At 41.3% G+C, this 16,646-nt stretch overlaps 1 long non-coding RNA gene across 2 annotated transcripts; it reads right to left on the minus strand.

The window, feature by feature from the left end:
* Nucleotides 1–278: 278 nt before the first annotated feature.
* LOC147823718 (uncharacterized) lies at nucleotides 279–14,294 on the minus strand. Of its 2 annotated transcripts, none has more exons than XR_015443393.1 (4): nucleotides 14,073–14,294; nucleotides 11,250–12,937; nucleotides 5,021–7,497; nucleotides 279–1,135 (listed from the first exon to the last, which is right to left on the minus strand). It is a non-coding gene; the product is annotated as an uncharacterized LOC147823718 (long non-coding RNA). The 2 variants fall into 2 exon arrangements; XR_015443392.1 differs by having other exon boundaries at nucleotides 12,754–12,937; nucleotides 14,073–14,292.
* Nucleotides 14,295–16,646: the final 2,352 nt, after the last annotated feature.

Consider the following 16,646-nt stretch of genomic DNA (forward strand, 5'->3'; position numbering starts at 1 on the left):
TGTGTGTGTGTGTGTGTGTGTGGGTGGTCATGAAGGAAGAAGCAACACTAATTGGTGGTTGAATCTAGGACTTGAGAGGAGAAGCAGTAATGATTGTGAGGTTTACCACAGCGTTGTGGTAAAACACCTCCAGTGTATTGGAGGTGTGACAACTTGAGGCATCATGTCCCTTGACATTGCTTTATTTTTTCAATGATTCATTTAACATGTATTTTCTGAGCATTTACTATGTTCAGGACATTGTTTAGGTGCCTATGTTGTTTAAAAAAGTAAAACAGTTTTTTTCACCACAGAGTTCATAAATTTATTTGTTTGCTGTACTGATAATTTTGTGCATTGTGTCATAATATAGGCACACAAACATGCACATATATGTGCACACACAAAATGGATGAATGTGAGCTAGGAAGACTTGATGGAGGAGTTAGGGGGACTCAGGAGAGGACTGAAAAAACTGCTTCAGAAATAAAGAAGTCAGAAAGTAAATTGATGGGGTTGGGAGTACATGAATTCTATTCCAGATTGACTAGGAGGAACAAGTGATTATGGAACACCAAAAAAGAAGTGTCTAGCAAGCAGCTGGAGAAAAGGAACTTCAATTTTGGAGACCAGTCAGGCTGCAGATCAAGGTCTGTGAGTCACTGACTTTGTGGAAATTTGTGAACTTGTCAAATGAATGACAATTTTAAGGAGATGATTGAATCGTGGGGTTCCAGAGTTGGAAGGAGCCCTTGACCCTTCTGGTCTAAGCTTCTTACCTGGGAATCACATTTACAACGGATCATCTAGAAGGTTAACTGGCCATAGCTCAATCATTGCTGCCAGAGCTCTTCTTATATCATAGTGTATATAGCGCATTGTGTTGCTAAATCATTCCAATACAAACCTGAACTTAAGTTAGCTGTAAGGTATTAGAAGGGTTATAACAAACAATAATTTGATTTAAGGGCTGTTGGTTAAAGGAAAATTCTGAAAATCTTGTCTTCCATAAGGCAAGCTGCATATTCTTTCCAGGTCTTTCCTTTTTCAAAAGGAGGATCTTGCCCTTATTCTCCATGCATTAGGTGACATCATTTGCAGACTTTCTTCATCCGGATTCATTCATTCAGGTATTAGGCTTTGAAGGCCTTTTTCTCTAGAAAGAAGAACATGCATCAAAGCTTATGTGAAATAAAATTTAGGTAGAAGAAGTGTTTTTCAGCAGAAATCATTCACCTAATGGCTTCCAGTTCCCTTGGTCAGAGGCTTGCCTGGTGGGGTGTCAACCCCCATTCCTAGATTTCATTTGCATAAATTGGGGAGTAGAGATGCAGTAGGGAGGAAGTGAAAGACAGAGAGGGCTGGGAACTATGGCAAGTGCTGATGAAAAGTCAGTGTAGCCCTGTGAGAGTGACTGGGATAAGAGAGAGAAAGGCCAGGGAGAATCAGAAGTGGGCGCACAGGTATTGATGGGCCCTGGATGGGCACTATTCTCTCCAGATTCCTCTCAAGAGCTAGTGCTCAGAATCAATTAGGTTCTCCTTCTCTGTCCTGGGAAAATTCTGGAGCAGACAGGAAGGGAAAACTGAGTGTTAAAATGAATTAAAATTAATGTATCATGAATACTGACACATTTCACTCTCCATTCTCCAAATATTGTTACTCTTACGGCAGTTCATCAATGAACCCCAGGATTTGGCAGACACTGTGCTAGGGCCTGGAAAGTGTGGCAGCATCTTGACCTTAGGAGAGCTCAACTTAGTCGATGAGGCTGAAAATGTAGACTGATAGTAATAAGAAAGTAGTGTGGTACAAGAAAGAGGCCTAGAGGATGGGTCTACAGAAGAGCATACTTTATATAGGGTGAGATCAGAGAAGTATTCAGAGAGGATTTGAAGCCTACAGAGGATTTTGAGGTGACTAGGTTCTTTATCTCATGTGCCTAGACAGAGAGGCAGAGCACATGCAGGATTCACTGTGCCCACACTGAGTCACAATCTGAATTTCCAGCAAAATGTTACAGTCCTTAGATTCCTAACTTCAAGAAAACTGTGAAACCATCAAGTGCTGCTTATGTTGAAAGTTGCATTCAATGCATTTCATTTTAAACAAATACTCCTAGCTTTAAAACTATAGCCCTTAACTTCTGTATGTATTTCCCTGTTTTAAAGCCACTGTTCCATCTCTTAGGAATCATCTCTTTCCCATATGAATCACTGTTTCATATTTTTTTCATGTACTGAAAGAGACCTTGATTGCAAAAGGTTAAATTGAAGATGAAATAGAATATTTTTCCTTCTTCCCTTGGCAAGAACGCCGCAGAGACTTTGTAAGCAAAAGCCAAAATACAGACAGTCTAGGAGTGGCAAAAAAAAAAATCTATATTTTTAAACACGGTGAATTGAAGAGTAGTTCAGGAAAAATGAGGAGCAGGTGGCTTCTACAGCCTGAAGGGCAGAAGGCCTCGTGTCAAGACAGAGAGAGCCTCCTAATCAGGGCACGCTGGGCCTATCACAGGGTCCCACGTATTACTTTAGCCCTTGGACAGAGGGCTGCTCAGAGCCTCTGTGTCCTCCATCCCCTCAGACTTTCCAACTAACATATGGGAAGGATTTAGAGATGAGGAAAAAGCCCAGAAATCAAATGCTGAGAGAAATTATGTGGCTAACAGCTGGAATTCATGAAGCTCCATAGTAGATGAAGGATTGATAGCAAGAAATCTGAAACATTCTTTCCCAAAAGAAAGACACATTAATAGCTTGAGGACAAAAAAAGAAAAAGCTTCCCAAGATTGTTGGCTTCACTTTAAATATAACTTTAATGTTTAGATTTGTTTTTATAGGGAACATTTATGGTTATATTTTTTATAAAATTGAAATTATGGAATTGAAAAATGATATGGTGACATGCATTAACTAAGTGGCAGAACATCAGTCTAAAATTGGATCACATAGGGCTGGGGATTTAGCTCAGTGGTTCCGGCGCCTGCCTCGGAAGTGCAAGGTCCTGAGTTTGATCCCTGGTACCAAAAAATAAAATTGGATCACATGCCCATTTTACTGTCAAGTTTTTCTTATTTAGGCATGTTAATATCGAATGGGAATAATTATTAATGAAGTTTTTCTCCTAAGTTATCTTGTTTAGATCTCTCATTATATTACATACCAAGAAATAAGTATCTTATAACCTCCCTTTACGTAATATAAAATGGATGCTCAATGAAATTTGTTCACATCACAGAGTGGAAGACCAGAGCCTATACCCTGCTCTCCAGCTCTCAACATCCCTGAGTATATCCACTACATTTGGGTTCCTAAACCTGGGCGAATTTCCAGATTAGCCCTGGTGCTTTTATAATTTATTGATTTGTTGGAGTATCTACAATCTGTATGATTATTACAAAAATGGGTCAAGTGATTCTGATGATCAACCTGGTTTGGGAATCTTCTGTATTAAGATAGATGAAGCATCATCTTTCACCAATCAGTACAAATTCTTCTTTGCCCTGGAGATATAGGCACGTAGATAGTTTGAAAACCAGCAGAGCCACACCTGGAAAGCATTAGAATCCACCCAATCATGCAGCCTGTAATGATTTGAGATTAGCAGCTTTGGTTTGATTACCAGCATCTGGAAGTGTATAGTGAAGCTAGGTCATAACAGCAGAAGGTAACATTTTCCAACCATTTCCCTGTCAGTGAATATACCTGTAAAAATGCTGGGCCACATCAAGCAGTTACCAGTGTGAAAGAAGGAGGGCTACAGGTTAGGAACACTTCGACACGCAGTCATGTGTTGCTTAAAGATGGGGTCATGTTCTGAGATATATGTTCTTGGGCAGTTTTGTTGTACAGTCATCATAGAGTGTATTTGCACAAACTAAGATGGCTATGATGACACTAGGTGATATAATCATAGGATACAACTGTCACATATGCTGCCTGTTGTTGACCAAAACATCTTTATGTTGTGCATGACTGTGCCTCTACCAGCAAATATATCCAAACCAAAATTAGAGCCTGTTAGACTACCATCAAATACAATATGCTTAATATTTGAGTTTTGGAAATGTTGAGAAGTGAGTGAACATGGAAAACAGCCAAGTCCTATCTGAGAGTAGCCAAGGTAATTCTTCTTTGATGTTTGAAGCACAGGGAGATGATTTATATGCTTTGATGTTTGGGAGGACATGTTTTGAATCCCAACTGTGTCTCTCAGTGACCTTGGGCTAAATATTTGTCTTCTTTGAGCTTCAATTTCCCCATATACATATGGAGAGTAATGTTACTTTCATCATAGAGTATTTAGAGGTGTAAAGGAAATAATGCATGTGAAGTGATGAGTCCAATTCCTGTAAATAGCAAGCATCATGTAGGTTGTGGTATGATTTCTATCTCAAATCCAGATGATCTTAAAATTTAATCATCAAAGGATATAAAAGCCTTACTGATATCCAGGTTCCAAATACTTGAAAATTTGCTTTAGTGAAAGGCAAGGAGAGTACATAATGCATGAGGTCTTACTTTAATCAAGTCTTTCTGCCAAGAAGCAGCTTCTCACCAGGGTAAGCATTTGGACATCAGAAACTTCCTACAGCAGGGTGATAGGACAATGTGCCCAATAATTTTGAAACCAGAAGAATAAAAATGCCCTCTGCACCTAGCAGGCTAGGACAAAGACATGAAAGTCACTTCTGAGTTTGACTTTGAATGAAGTCGGCAAAGACTGGACTGTAACCTGATTAGCTATATTAACATATCTAAAGGAAGAACTTATCATTCAGAACTGTAGTTGGGCAGCAGTGGAAGAACAGAAAGTGGAAAGTCAGAGGTAAATGTTGCCAAGTGTCCTCCTAGAATTATTGAGGAGAGAAGGGGCCTTTGCTAATGTACTTTGAATGCTCCTTGTTGTGAGATGTCCCTCTTAGGCCATCTGTACCTAGTGTCATTACATATATAAAACTTATAATTAATTTATTATGTAAGGGTTCTATAATTTAATGAAATATTATGATTATAAGTTAGCTCCTCATATAGCTTACCTTTAGAGAAAAAGAGTGTTAACATTAGACCTTGTTCTCCACTCAGAATTTTCTTAGGAGGTCCTTTGTTTCCTTTTAGAGACCACTGAAGAGGCACAGAAGGAGTAGAGATAGGTAAGAGGGTCTACCTCTCTTCTTCCCACTACGGCAACTGTTCCAATTTTGTACTGTGGGTATAAGTGGAAGATTCCATCTAAATTAGTGCTTCATATTGATTTATATTTGAATTAAAAGCTACTTGACCTATAATTATCAATGGTTAGAATTTAGATTTATATAGTCTGAGGTTCAAAAATGAATTATACTTAACCCATTACTTAAGCAGATGTGCACATGATCCATCAAATACATGGTCTTAACATAAGTTGAATAATTTATTTTACATATATCGATATTCACACACATAAAATTGGCATAGAAGGAAGAGGTGGATAAATTCTTACTTTACCAAATGTATTGAGAATCATTGCTTTAACAAAGGATTTCAGGGATAAAAATTATTGAAATAACTAGACTACCTGATTTCTAATACTCTCTTTTTGCCATGAAACTTTATTTCTAGGATTCTACTTTTGAGCAGTATTGAGCATCTTTTGATTATACAGAGACACAAACATAGTGAGTTATATCTATCTTTAGCTCTTTACTGTGGTTACGTCTACATTCATTCAGAATTCCAGTGATTCTCAGTTGCTAGTGTGTCCTAAGATTATTTGTAGAGGACACTGAAAACTCATAGAGTTGGCTACCCCACATCTCCTATCCGAGTCTTCAGGAACTGGGCTTCAGACTTGAGTATTTGGACAAAGCTCTGTAGTTTATTTTAATGTTCACCAAAAGCTGAGAACCACAATTCTACCCTCTTTTATGTTTGTTAAGAATTGGAAAAGGGAGGAAAGTGTTCTTAATACTAGGAAGTCTTGGAGACACATTGATAGAATCAGTGCTCTAGACCCTACATAATAAGAAAACAAACAGAAAAGCGTATTGGGTTACATGTGAACATACTATATATTGTGCTACAGCTGCAAGGAGTGATTTGGTAAGCAGAATTGAGTATTTAGTTGCATGTATGTATAGGTGTCATAGTTCTTAAAATAAAAAAAACCAAGCCTCAGATAATTCAAGCACATTATCTACAAGCAAACAATTGGTAAATGGCAGAGGCAGGATTTGAACCCAGATCTTCTGATTTTAATGCTTATGGTGGAGAATCGCTTATGGTGGAACAAGGCCATATAGATACATGACCCAATGGTAGAGCATATATGATGGATTAATATCCTAACCTGGCTGAATCATAACTGAACAGCAGTGGTGCCTGGTTGTTGTTTTACAACCTAGGGTTCATATGATAATATGGTGTTGTGTGTTTTTGCAAGAAATGTTACCTAGATTCCAGGCTTAGACTGTGAAGATGTGGCTCACAAGAAAGCAGTTTTTATAATCATATATGAAGTTTCAGGAGGAAGCTGCTGAGTGAAGGAATTAAAGTAGGTTTGAAGTAGGGCTTCTGTTTGAATCCAAGGTTCTTTGATTTCAAAATACATAGTCTTTATATCAGAATTCCTAAGATACTGGGAACCATAATTTTGGTCCATATAAAGTAATGTTTTTTCTAATTCTGAGATCTTACCCAATTAGATCCCTGCCAAAATTTGTTTGCCCCTTCTAAATGATGATGGCTATCTCTTAATAGCATGTGAAGAACTGAGCAGAGGGAATGGGATGGTGCCAGCTGGCAAAGCACTAAGATAAATAGGTATCTGTGCAGAGAGAGGACAGAGAGTGGTGCAAAGGGAGGGAAATTTACTTGATAGCCAGTCAAAGTGGCAGGGAACCGTTCAGAGGTATGATCAGGCCTGAAAAGAGTCCTGGGCTGCTACAAAGTCCTCAGGTGTCTAAAATACAAGGTATCCACCTAAATGAAGTTATAACTTGAAGTTTGGGTAGAATGAAGTAGAACCACAATTCCTAGTTCCAGTTCCACCAGGAACTGCTAGATATTCCCTATATTAGAAGCTCTATTTCAAGGAATTCATTTAAAATAAATATTCCTAACTTAACCATTGCAGGATTTTACATATGTGTATATTTGAGTATTTTAGGTCATATTCTTTCTGTCAAGAATCACATTTTCTGTAAATCACTGTTTTGTGCTAGTATGTTAAAAAAGACCTTTAGAGTAAAAGGTTAAATTCAAGATGAAGTGAAATAAACCAACTAGGCTTTTGCTTTGAGAACTCTGTGGAAGTGCTGAGTCAGCTGCCCGAACTCCTAAGTGGAACCCACAGAGCCCGTTGCTCTGCAGCCCAAATTCAATCCCAGCGTCTCTGGTTCCATATTGGTTTATGACCAATGACTAATGCTTCACCTATGAATCATTAAACCCATTCTGCACTTTCCTGGTTCTGCAATCTTCTTGGAATTCATCCTTGTGTCCCATGGTCCGATGCTCTAGTTTGGTATTTGGATAACTGTGAACAGAAATAGCAATAAAAATGTATATGTGATATAACAGTTCAAAATGCAATTCCCTTTAGAGAATACTTCTGAGGAAATAAAATTCCTCCCAAACTATTTCAAATCCTTTAAAATATTTGAAGCTCTTCAGTTTCCTCTGCACCTTCATGAGAGGTCAACAAATACTGTGAGAGTATCTGCTGGCTCTGCACACACTTACTTTGCCACGAAATTCACTTCACAAGGTAGCTCTGCTTTTTAATGCTCCTGATTAACTACACTAATGGAAGAAGGCAGAAGCATGGATAATCTAATATAGATAGCAGCTGATGAATATTCATGTGTTTGATGTTCTAGAAAACTACTTTAAATGAAACAGTGATGTGCCATTGATGGCGAATCTTAAGATGAGTAAAAAAGATGTTCAACTTCTTCACTATTACCCAATTTCCCTGAAATCCACATCATTTTAAGAGCTTCTATTTTCACAGAAAGAGCTGCAAATGGCTTGATAACTATTCCAGGAACCCAGCAGCCTAAGTGCAAGGAGATGGCTTTAGGTGGGGAAGGAAATAGTTATAAATAAGGCTTGGGAATGTCTTGCTCACAGATGTGGGGTAGAAGCTCTGGGGAAGGTTGTACAGATTTAGCTGTAAGTGCTGACTGGTAACTAATTGTGAGTATTCAAACATATGATCCAAAGGATAAAGCTAGTCTTCTTCAAATTCAAGTAATTGGTGAATATTCTACAGGAAGATATATGGAGCACAGTAATGAAAAGTTCAAGCAGATGTAATGTTCAGAGTTCAGGTGGGCAGTAGAGACGGGCCTGGGTGTATGGCAAAGGCTGAGAATAAGTACAGGAGAGTTGGATGTTGGGCCAAGAGGATGAAAGGTCAGATAAGAAAAGTAGCCACAAGTAGAAGTGCTTGATGCTGATGTTAGGAATCTGAATATGAAGCTAGAGCAATCATAGAACCAAATATATGAAAGCAAGAGATCAGGGGTCCAGACAGGAAGATTATCTTTGTATATACCTGAGTCACACAGGTTAAGTTCACAAGACACACAAGACAGGGCTCAAATGTGTAATCCTCCTGTCTCCACCTCCCAGAATTCTAGGATTACAGGTGTGTACCATCATGCCTGGGTCCCAGTTGGTGTTAATGTGCTTTCTCTGGAGTAACTGGAAGATTCTCCAGTCTTAGTTAAGGGGTAGGAAATATGGACAGACAAGTGATTACTTTTGTCTCCAAAAACATCTGTTTTCAGATTGCAGGGCACAATCTAGTCCATCCTAATATTCTGCCTAAACTGAAGTCTCAGAGGTATATGTTTTGGGTGGATTTTCCCTGGCTGGCCCAGAAAAATCACAGATGCAATCAAACAGACATTACTTTGATCTCATTCTTTCTCTTCAGTGCAAGGTGTATATGGGTAATGAAGGGACCAGAAGGTATAGCTGCAGTGGAGGATCTAGTTGGGAGAGTAACAAAGAATAATTAGGGAGGCAAACTTTACTTTATCTTTTCAGTGATTCAGATAAAAGATATATATACCCTAAGAAGTGTTCTGCAAAAGAAGGTCAGTTGAGGCACTTAATAATTACATATTGTATATTTTCTAAAATGTGCCATGTTGTGCCCAGATCGTGAAGCCCCCAAAGACCACCAAGGAGCACATTATGATGCAAACACACGAGGGTCGTTTATTCAAGCTCGAGCAGGGACTCACAACCATTACCGGTGCAGCAGATCAGGATTGAGAGCCCCGAATTTCAAATTAGCAGGGTTTTTATAGAGGTTACAGCAAGGTATGGAGATTTTTCACTTAGTAGTTAAATGATTGGTTAACATTTAGCAAGCATGAAGCATACATTTTTGATTGGCTAGGTTCATCAGGGGGTTGAGGGGCGGTTACATGTAGGTTTTATGAGGGAAATGAGGGACAAAGGTTAGTGGTTGACTGTCACGTACTGATGGTCAGCAGACACACTGACTATTAGTCACAACCATTACATACTGACAGTCAGCACATCTACAGATTGTTCTGTGGATAGGGGGCCCAGAATGTTCTTTTCCTAGGCAAACAGATGGTTGAGTAATTAACTTAGGAACTTTGCTTCAGTACAGATTGTGTCTTTTGTCCCAGAGCATGCACATTTTAACCATTAATTTGTGAGGACAATAGAGACTAGGGGAATAGTGGATTTTAGCAAAATGGAGTCACTTTGGTCTCACATTCCCCCCTTCTCATGATGCTATAGAGGACCAATCATGGGCCTCTGGGGGTTAATTCTATTAGGTCTGTAGAAACTGGCTGGTATTGGGACCTGAGTACCATCAGCTGTACAATGTTAATGCATTCTCTGATGAACAAGATTAATCTATTGAGTATACAAGGTCCAAGGGTTCACAGTAGTAACAGAATAAGCAAGGGGCACAGTAGAGTAGAGATCAGAGTAGTCAGCCAAGGGGAGGAGTTAAACCAGGATTCAAACCAACTTTGAGTTTGTTCTCACTCTCGCTTTCGTCTAGTGAGACTTTCTCTAGCCTTTGCCATAGATTCTTTGACCACTCCTGAGTGGTTTATATAGAAATAACATTTTTTCCCCCAGGGTGGCACAGAGCCCTCCCTGTTGTAGGAAGATTAAATCTAGGCCTCTTTTATTCTGGAACACCACTTCCACTAGGGAGGTTAATGATTCTTGAAGGTGTGTGATGGAGTTTTCAAGTCTCTCTCTATCAATATCTATGGCAGCCCTCAGATCATTATAATGCTTGTTTTGTAAGACTAAAGAGGAGACCCCAGTTCCTGCTCCCACCAAGCCCAGGCCTAGGAGTACTGTCAGGGTGCTTGCTGTTATGGGCTCCCTTTTTACCCGACTGGGGGGCCCCACTAAATGAGCTAGGTGAGTATAAACTTCCTCCTCTGAATGATACAGAAGTCTAGGTACTAATTGCACCAGCACACGAAAATCCTTGGTCTGATTGAGTACTCCTCCATGTACACATGGGGTGAGCCCAGTAGAACATGCCCACCAACCATCTGAAGGAGGTATGAAATATTTTTCTGAGGACATTGAATGAGTCTGGCTACACAGGTGTTGGTGAGTGGGAGGCACATCACCTAGACATGTGCCTCATCCAACCACCAACTGCAGGGTTAATCTAGCTGACCCCTTCTGCTGCCATCTGCATTGGCTAGGACTATCTGACTCAGTAAAATTCCCCAGAAAGGCTATCCCTTCATAGTAAGGGGGCTTAATATCATAACATAACCAACAGTAAGATCAGGTTGAGAGACATTTAGGGTTTGGAAAGTTTGGACCATGAGTTTCCAGAGTGGTTTGTCTGGGTTCTGGTCCTGTCCTGGGTCCTTGTGAATCAGTTGAATACCTCTTAAAGAAAATAACAGCTCTTGATCACCAAGCTCAGTGAGCACTTCAGACTGGAGGTTAGGGATAATGGGAGGGGGCAACCCAAACATAATTTTAAAGGGAGTCAGTCCCATCTTATAGGGTGAATTGCGTACCTTATAGAGGGCAAAGGGAAGGAGAGCCACCCAGTCACTGCCAGTCTCTAAGGCTAATTTAGTTAAGGTCTCTTTTAGGGTCCTGTTTATTCTCTCTACCTGTCCTGAACTCTGTGGTCTGTATGCACAATGTAATTTCCAATTTGCCCCCAGGACCTGCACTAAACTCTGACTCACCTTAGAGACAAAAGCAGGTCTATTGTCTGACCTTAACATAACCGGAAAACCATACCTTGGTAGGATGTCTTTTAAAAGCTTTTTGGCCACAGTCTGTGCCGTTTTGTGCTTGGTGGGGAAAGCCTCTGTCCAGCCCAAGTCTTCATGCAAAGCTTCGTCAAAAATGGTGGGAGAGTTTTTAAATCCTTGAGGAAGTCAGGTCCAGGTTAGTTGTCCACTGATGCCCTGCTCAGGGCTGCTCCATTCAAATGCGAAGATGTGCTGGCTTTTGGGTGCCAGTGGAAGGCTCACAGAGGTCCTGCACTAGTTGATAGTCATCCGAGTGGGGTTTCCACACCGGCAACAAGGGGGTGTTCCAGGCCGATTGACAGGGCCTTAGAATACCCTGAGCAAGCAACCTCCTGATGTGTGGAGTTATTTCTTTGTGGGCCTCTAGGGACATGGGATATTGGCAGACTCATGCAGGGTCCACTCCTGGCTTTATCTCTATGAACACAGGTGTCCTGTATGCAGCCAGCCCCATGCCCCCAGTCTCAGCCCATGCTCACGGGAACATGGCAAGCCATTGTTCCAGTCAGGATCAGGAGGGGACTGCTTCTGATGTAGCAGATATTCATCCTCAAGGCTCATAGTTAACACTTGGATGGGCTTTCCCTCCTGGTCAAGGACCTCCGTGCCCCTGGGCTGAAAATGGATTTGGGCTCCTAACTTAGTGAGCAAGTCTCTTCCAAGTAGAGGATAGGGGCAATCAGGTATAATCATAAATGAGTGGGTTACCTGGCCCACTCCCAAGTCCACCATTCTTCAGGTAGTCCATGAATTTTTTTTTTCATGCCTGTGGCTCCTTGGACCCAGGACGTTTTGTCAGATATATGGCCATGTGGTTTGAGCAAGACTGAATGTTGAGTACCGGTATCTACCAGGAATTCGATGGGCTCCCCCTCCACTCTAAGGGTTACCCTGGGCTCAGGGAGGGGCTCCGAGCCCCATCCCCCCTAATCACTTAGTTCGTCCATGGCCAGGACGGAGGCCTTTGGGCGGCCCCCCTGTGGCCTTTTGGGGTACTCGTTAGCCCAGCGGGCTTCCTTTCTGCAGTAAGCACACTGATTCTTTCCCAATCGGGGGCAATCCCTATGTTCCCCCTTACCTTGTCCTTCTGCCGCAATCATTCTCAAATGATGTTCACGTTCCCTCGGCTCTCTTGCAGTGGTGGCCAGAAGAATTCGAGCCAGGTTTTGGGTCTGGTGGTCATCTACTTTTATCTGTTTCTCCTCTACGGTTTCCCTGTTGTTATATACCCTCTCTGCCACTGCCACTAAGTCCTGGATACTCTTCTCTCTTAATCTGTCTACTTTCTGTAACTTTCTCTTAATATCTGGTGCCGCCTGGTTGACAAAATGCATTATTACAGCTGCCTTTGTCTCAGTTGCTTCTGGGTCCATAGGAGTATACCTACGGAAGGCTTCCTGAATTCTTTCTAGGAAGGCTGCAGGGCTTTTGAGCAGCCACTTTGAGACCTCCCAACAGAGCCTGGCGATAGACCCGGAGCCTTTCCTTACCTTCTGCTATGTTGAAGTCCCAATTGGGCAGGGACAAAGGGAAAGAAGTGTTGATAGCATCAATATTGGTGGTGGGTTGACCATTGTCACCAGGAACCAATTTCCTGGCCTCATTCTGGATTCTTTCTCGCTCCTCTGTTGTAAACAGGATCTGGAGGAGCTGCTGACAATCATCTCAAGTGGGCTGATGAGTAAACAAAACAGTTTCTAATAGGTTAATCAAATCCCTAGGGTTATCAGAGAAGTTGGCGTGTTGAATTCGCCAGTTATAGAGGTCACTAGTGGCAAAGGGCCAATAATGATGAGGCTGGTTGCCATGCTCATCAGGGGGTCCAGCCGCCCTCAACGGGAGGACAGTGGAATCTGCCCGCCCCACTGGCAAGGCTGCGCGGTGATTACGGGTGTTTTGGGCAGGGCTGTCTCCTCCAGTGGCACCCACCGGGGCAGGCGCCTCCACCTTGGCAGCCACCGGTGCTCTTTCCTCCACCCCCGCTGGCTGTGGTGGGAGTGGAGGAGTGGGGTGTGGGCAGTAGGGAGGGGTAAAGAGATCTTCATCAGTTCCTCCTTGAAGAACTGGGTAAAGTGGCGCGGTCAGCATGGTCTTGGTTTGTCTTTTTCTGTCGGGTTCTCTGGGAGTCTTTTTACAGGCTGTCAGGATTACCTCTGGCTATTCTTTCTGTGGAGGTAAAAAGGGCTTGACCCATGGGGGTGGGTCACAGATTAGACTCTCCCAAGTGACAATGTAGGGAACCTGATCAGGATGTCCAGTGTAGGGGTGGAAAACAGTTCCGCGGACCTTGTGTATGATCTGTAAATCAAAAGTTCCCTCGGGGGGCCATCCCTTCTCAAAGGAAGGCCACTCCAAACTACACAGATTGACAAGTCTGGACTTTTTTATTTTTAAATTTAGACTATGAGTGCACTCTCTAACCTCTCTAAAATGGTCAGTCATGAGGGACAGGGGGGTGGTCACAGTCTGTCCCATTGTCTCAGTCCAAGTCACCACAATAAACAGACAAACAAACACAACAGAAAGACAAAAGGCAAGACAAAACTGGCCTCCGCCCAATCGGAGGCAATACTGAAAATGGGACGATGGCCTCACGCCATACTGCGGGAGCAACCTGCACTGTCCCTCCAGGAGTCTCACAGACTCATACTCATGGGGCACTCCATCCCCTCCAGAAGGATCTGGAACGTCTTCCAAGACCTCGGGTCGGTGGCCTGCCTGTGCATCCGCTTAGACCATCTGCCGACCTACTCAGAAACTGGGCCCCCGAGTTACAGACAGACAACTTTATAAACACAGAGACACTCACCAGCTGGTACCGACCCTCTGGTTTGGGGGTCCTGGGGGTTTTGGGGATCCCGGAGGAGCCCCCAAATGTTGTGCCCAGATTGCAAAGTCCCCAAAGACCACCAAGGAGCTGATTCTGATGCAAATGCATGAGGGTCATTTATTCAAACTCGAGCAGGGACTCACAACCATCACTGGTGCAGTGGATCAGGATTGAGAGCCCCGAATTTCAAATTAGCAGGGTTTTTATAGAGGTTACAGCAAGGTTTGGAGATTTTTCACTTAGCAGTTACATGATTGGCTAACATTTAGCAAGCATAAAGCATACATTTTTGATTGGCTAGGTTCATCGGGGCAGGTTGAGGGGCAGTTACATGTAGGTTTTACGAGGGAAATGAGGGACAAAGGTTAGTGGTCGACTGTCACGTACTGATGGTCAGCAGACACGCTGACTATTAGTCACGACCATTACTTACTGACAGTCAGCACATCTACAGATTGTTTTATGGATAGGGGGCCCGGAACATTCTTTTCTTAGGCAAACAGATGGTTGAGTAATTAACTTAGGAACTTTGCTTCAGTACAGATTGTGTCTTTTGTCCCAGAGCATGCACATTTTAACCATTAATTTGTGAGGACAATAGAGACTAGGGGAATAGTGGATTTTAGCAAAATGGAGTTGCTTTGGTCTCACATGCTACTAGAAATTTATCCTTCAATAGTTGTTGATATGTGAAATATAATACTTAAACAACCCTGCATTTTTGCATGGCACATTATACGACGTTTAGGTTTCTTCAGTGAAGCTCAGTTCTCAAATATTTTTTCTTTACTTCCAAGTAGAAAATAAGTAAATAGAGTTTTGTTCTTTATAAATCCATTTGTGTTAGGAGGCTGCCATGGGGTAGACATAATTAAAAGGTATGGTATCTTTGAGGCCACAGGGCTAAAGATTAACTGGTGATGCCCATTTAAAAAGGATGCTAGCATTAATTAACTGAAGAGAGCTTAACCATCATTTACTGACATCCACCACTAGGAGAAATTAGCCTCAGGTCTTAAAGGTAAAGTGTGCTAATGATAAAGAAGCATATGAGCAAATGGAGTATAGCTTTTGATATTGAGCTTATCTGGATGATTGTTGTCCTGCAAACTTCAGGGAAGTTTAAGATTTTGTGAGTTCTGAGGTGATCTGTTTCTTGCAGGACTTCAAAAAGTCAACTCACTTCCTTGGTGTTGTGCTCAGTCATTTTGAGCTTCCAGTACTAAATTGCAAGCAGAGCAGAGTTCACACATGGTGAAGCCATTGATTTGCTCTCTACCCAGAGTTCCCTTTATTTGTGATTTCTCACCAGCACATTGTTGGTCACTAATCTCTTCCTGTCAAAATCTGGTTTCACAAGTGCTCCAGAAAATCAATCTTTGGTATTGATCATTCAGTGACTGCTAATTGCTGTAGCTTAGACTTTGGTTTAGGAGTGAAAAAAAGATCTATTTGTTCTATCCTTGATATATGTTTTTGTTAAGAAGCTTGTCTTTTGCTTTTTTAGCTACTCATTTTTAAATGTAAAACCAACAGGAAAAACTTGTAAAAATGATATGATTTGTGCATATTAAAGGGGAGGTTGCCTTCTGGCTGCATTAACTTATGTATTTTCTTTTACTTAATTCTTCTACTTTGTTTTAATTTATCAGCTGTCTCTGTGGAAGACAAGAGAGCTATTTTTCAAATAAGATTATTTTCTTTGATATTAGGCAACTCATCTTCTTGTGAGTGTGCATTTTCATAGAAATAGAAGGATATATTTCTCTTACAAATCATCAACTATGTCTTTGGATACACAAATGCTAAGGAAGTGTGTGAAGGCAAAGGACAGGAAATGGATTTATAGATGCAAATTTTTATGACAAAAATCTTTCCATTGTTGGCTAATCTACTAGCGGAAATCTGAAAATGATTTCATGGATAAAAAAAGATGAATATTGCTTGGTAATTTACAGAATCAACTTTTGTTGTATGGCCACTGAGACAAAAGATGAGAGTTCAGTTACAATGATTAGCTCTGGGAGCAGAAGTGACTTTGCCCCCACATTATTCACATGAACTCAGAATTGCAGTAGGGGAAGGAGCAACATTTGCTCAGGAGAAGCCAGTCTTGAATGTGTAAGAGCTGTGGATTTTTAAATGGAGATTTGTACAGTCCTGTTTTTGATAACATGAAACAAAAGCTTTTTATTTTTGCCCTTAGAATAAAACCTATAGTATGGGAGTCAACAATGGCTGTAGATTAAAAGCACCATGTCCTTTGTAAGACAGCATCACCCATGGCTATGCTTTTAGAATTTAGTTTACATCTTCTGCTGCTGTTGGGAGATGTTTTTTGATGCACATAGTGCATATGACATCTATTTTCCCTACCATAGCCAGACTTTTAGGTACAGTTTAAGATTATGTTGCTCAGTATCATGTGCACTTGATTCATATGTCTGCTGAGCACTTGAATATGCTGTTCTGAATTAATATATGATGTAATAGTAAAATACACACTGAATTTAAATGACAGTATTAAAAAATATAAATATCTTAATTTTTAAT

This window comes from Heterocephalus glaber, unplaced genomic scaffold (genome assembly GCF_053883595.1).
Source record: "Heterocephalus glaber isolate CG9 unplaced genomic scaffold, H.glaber_assembly_v1.0 deba00001569, whole genome shotgun sequence".
Taxonomy (NCBI): domain Eukaryota; kingdom Metazoa; phylum Chordata; class Mammalia; order Rodentia; family Bathyergidae; genus Heterocephalus; species Heterocephalus glaber.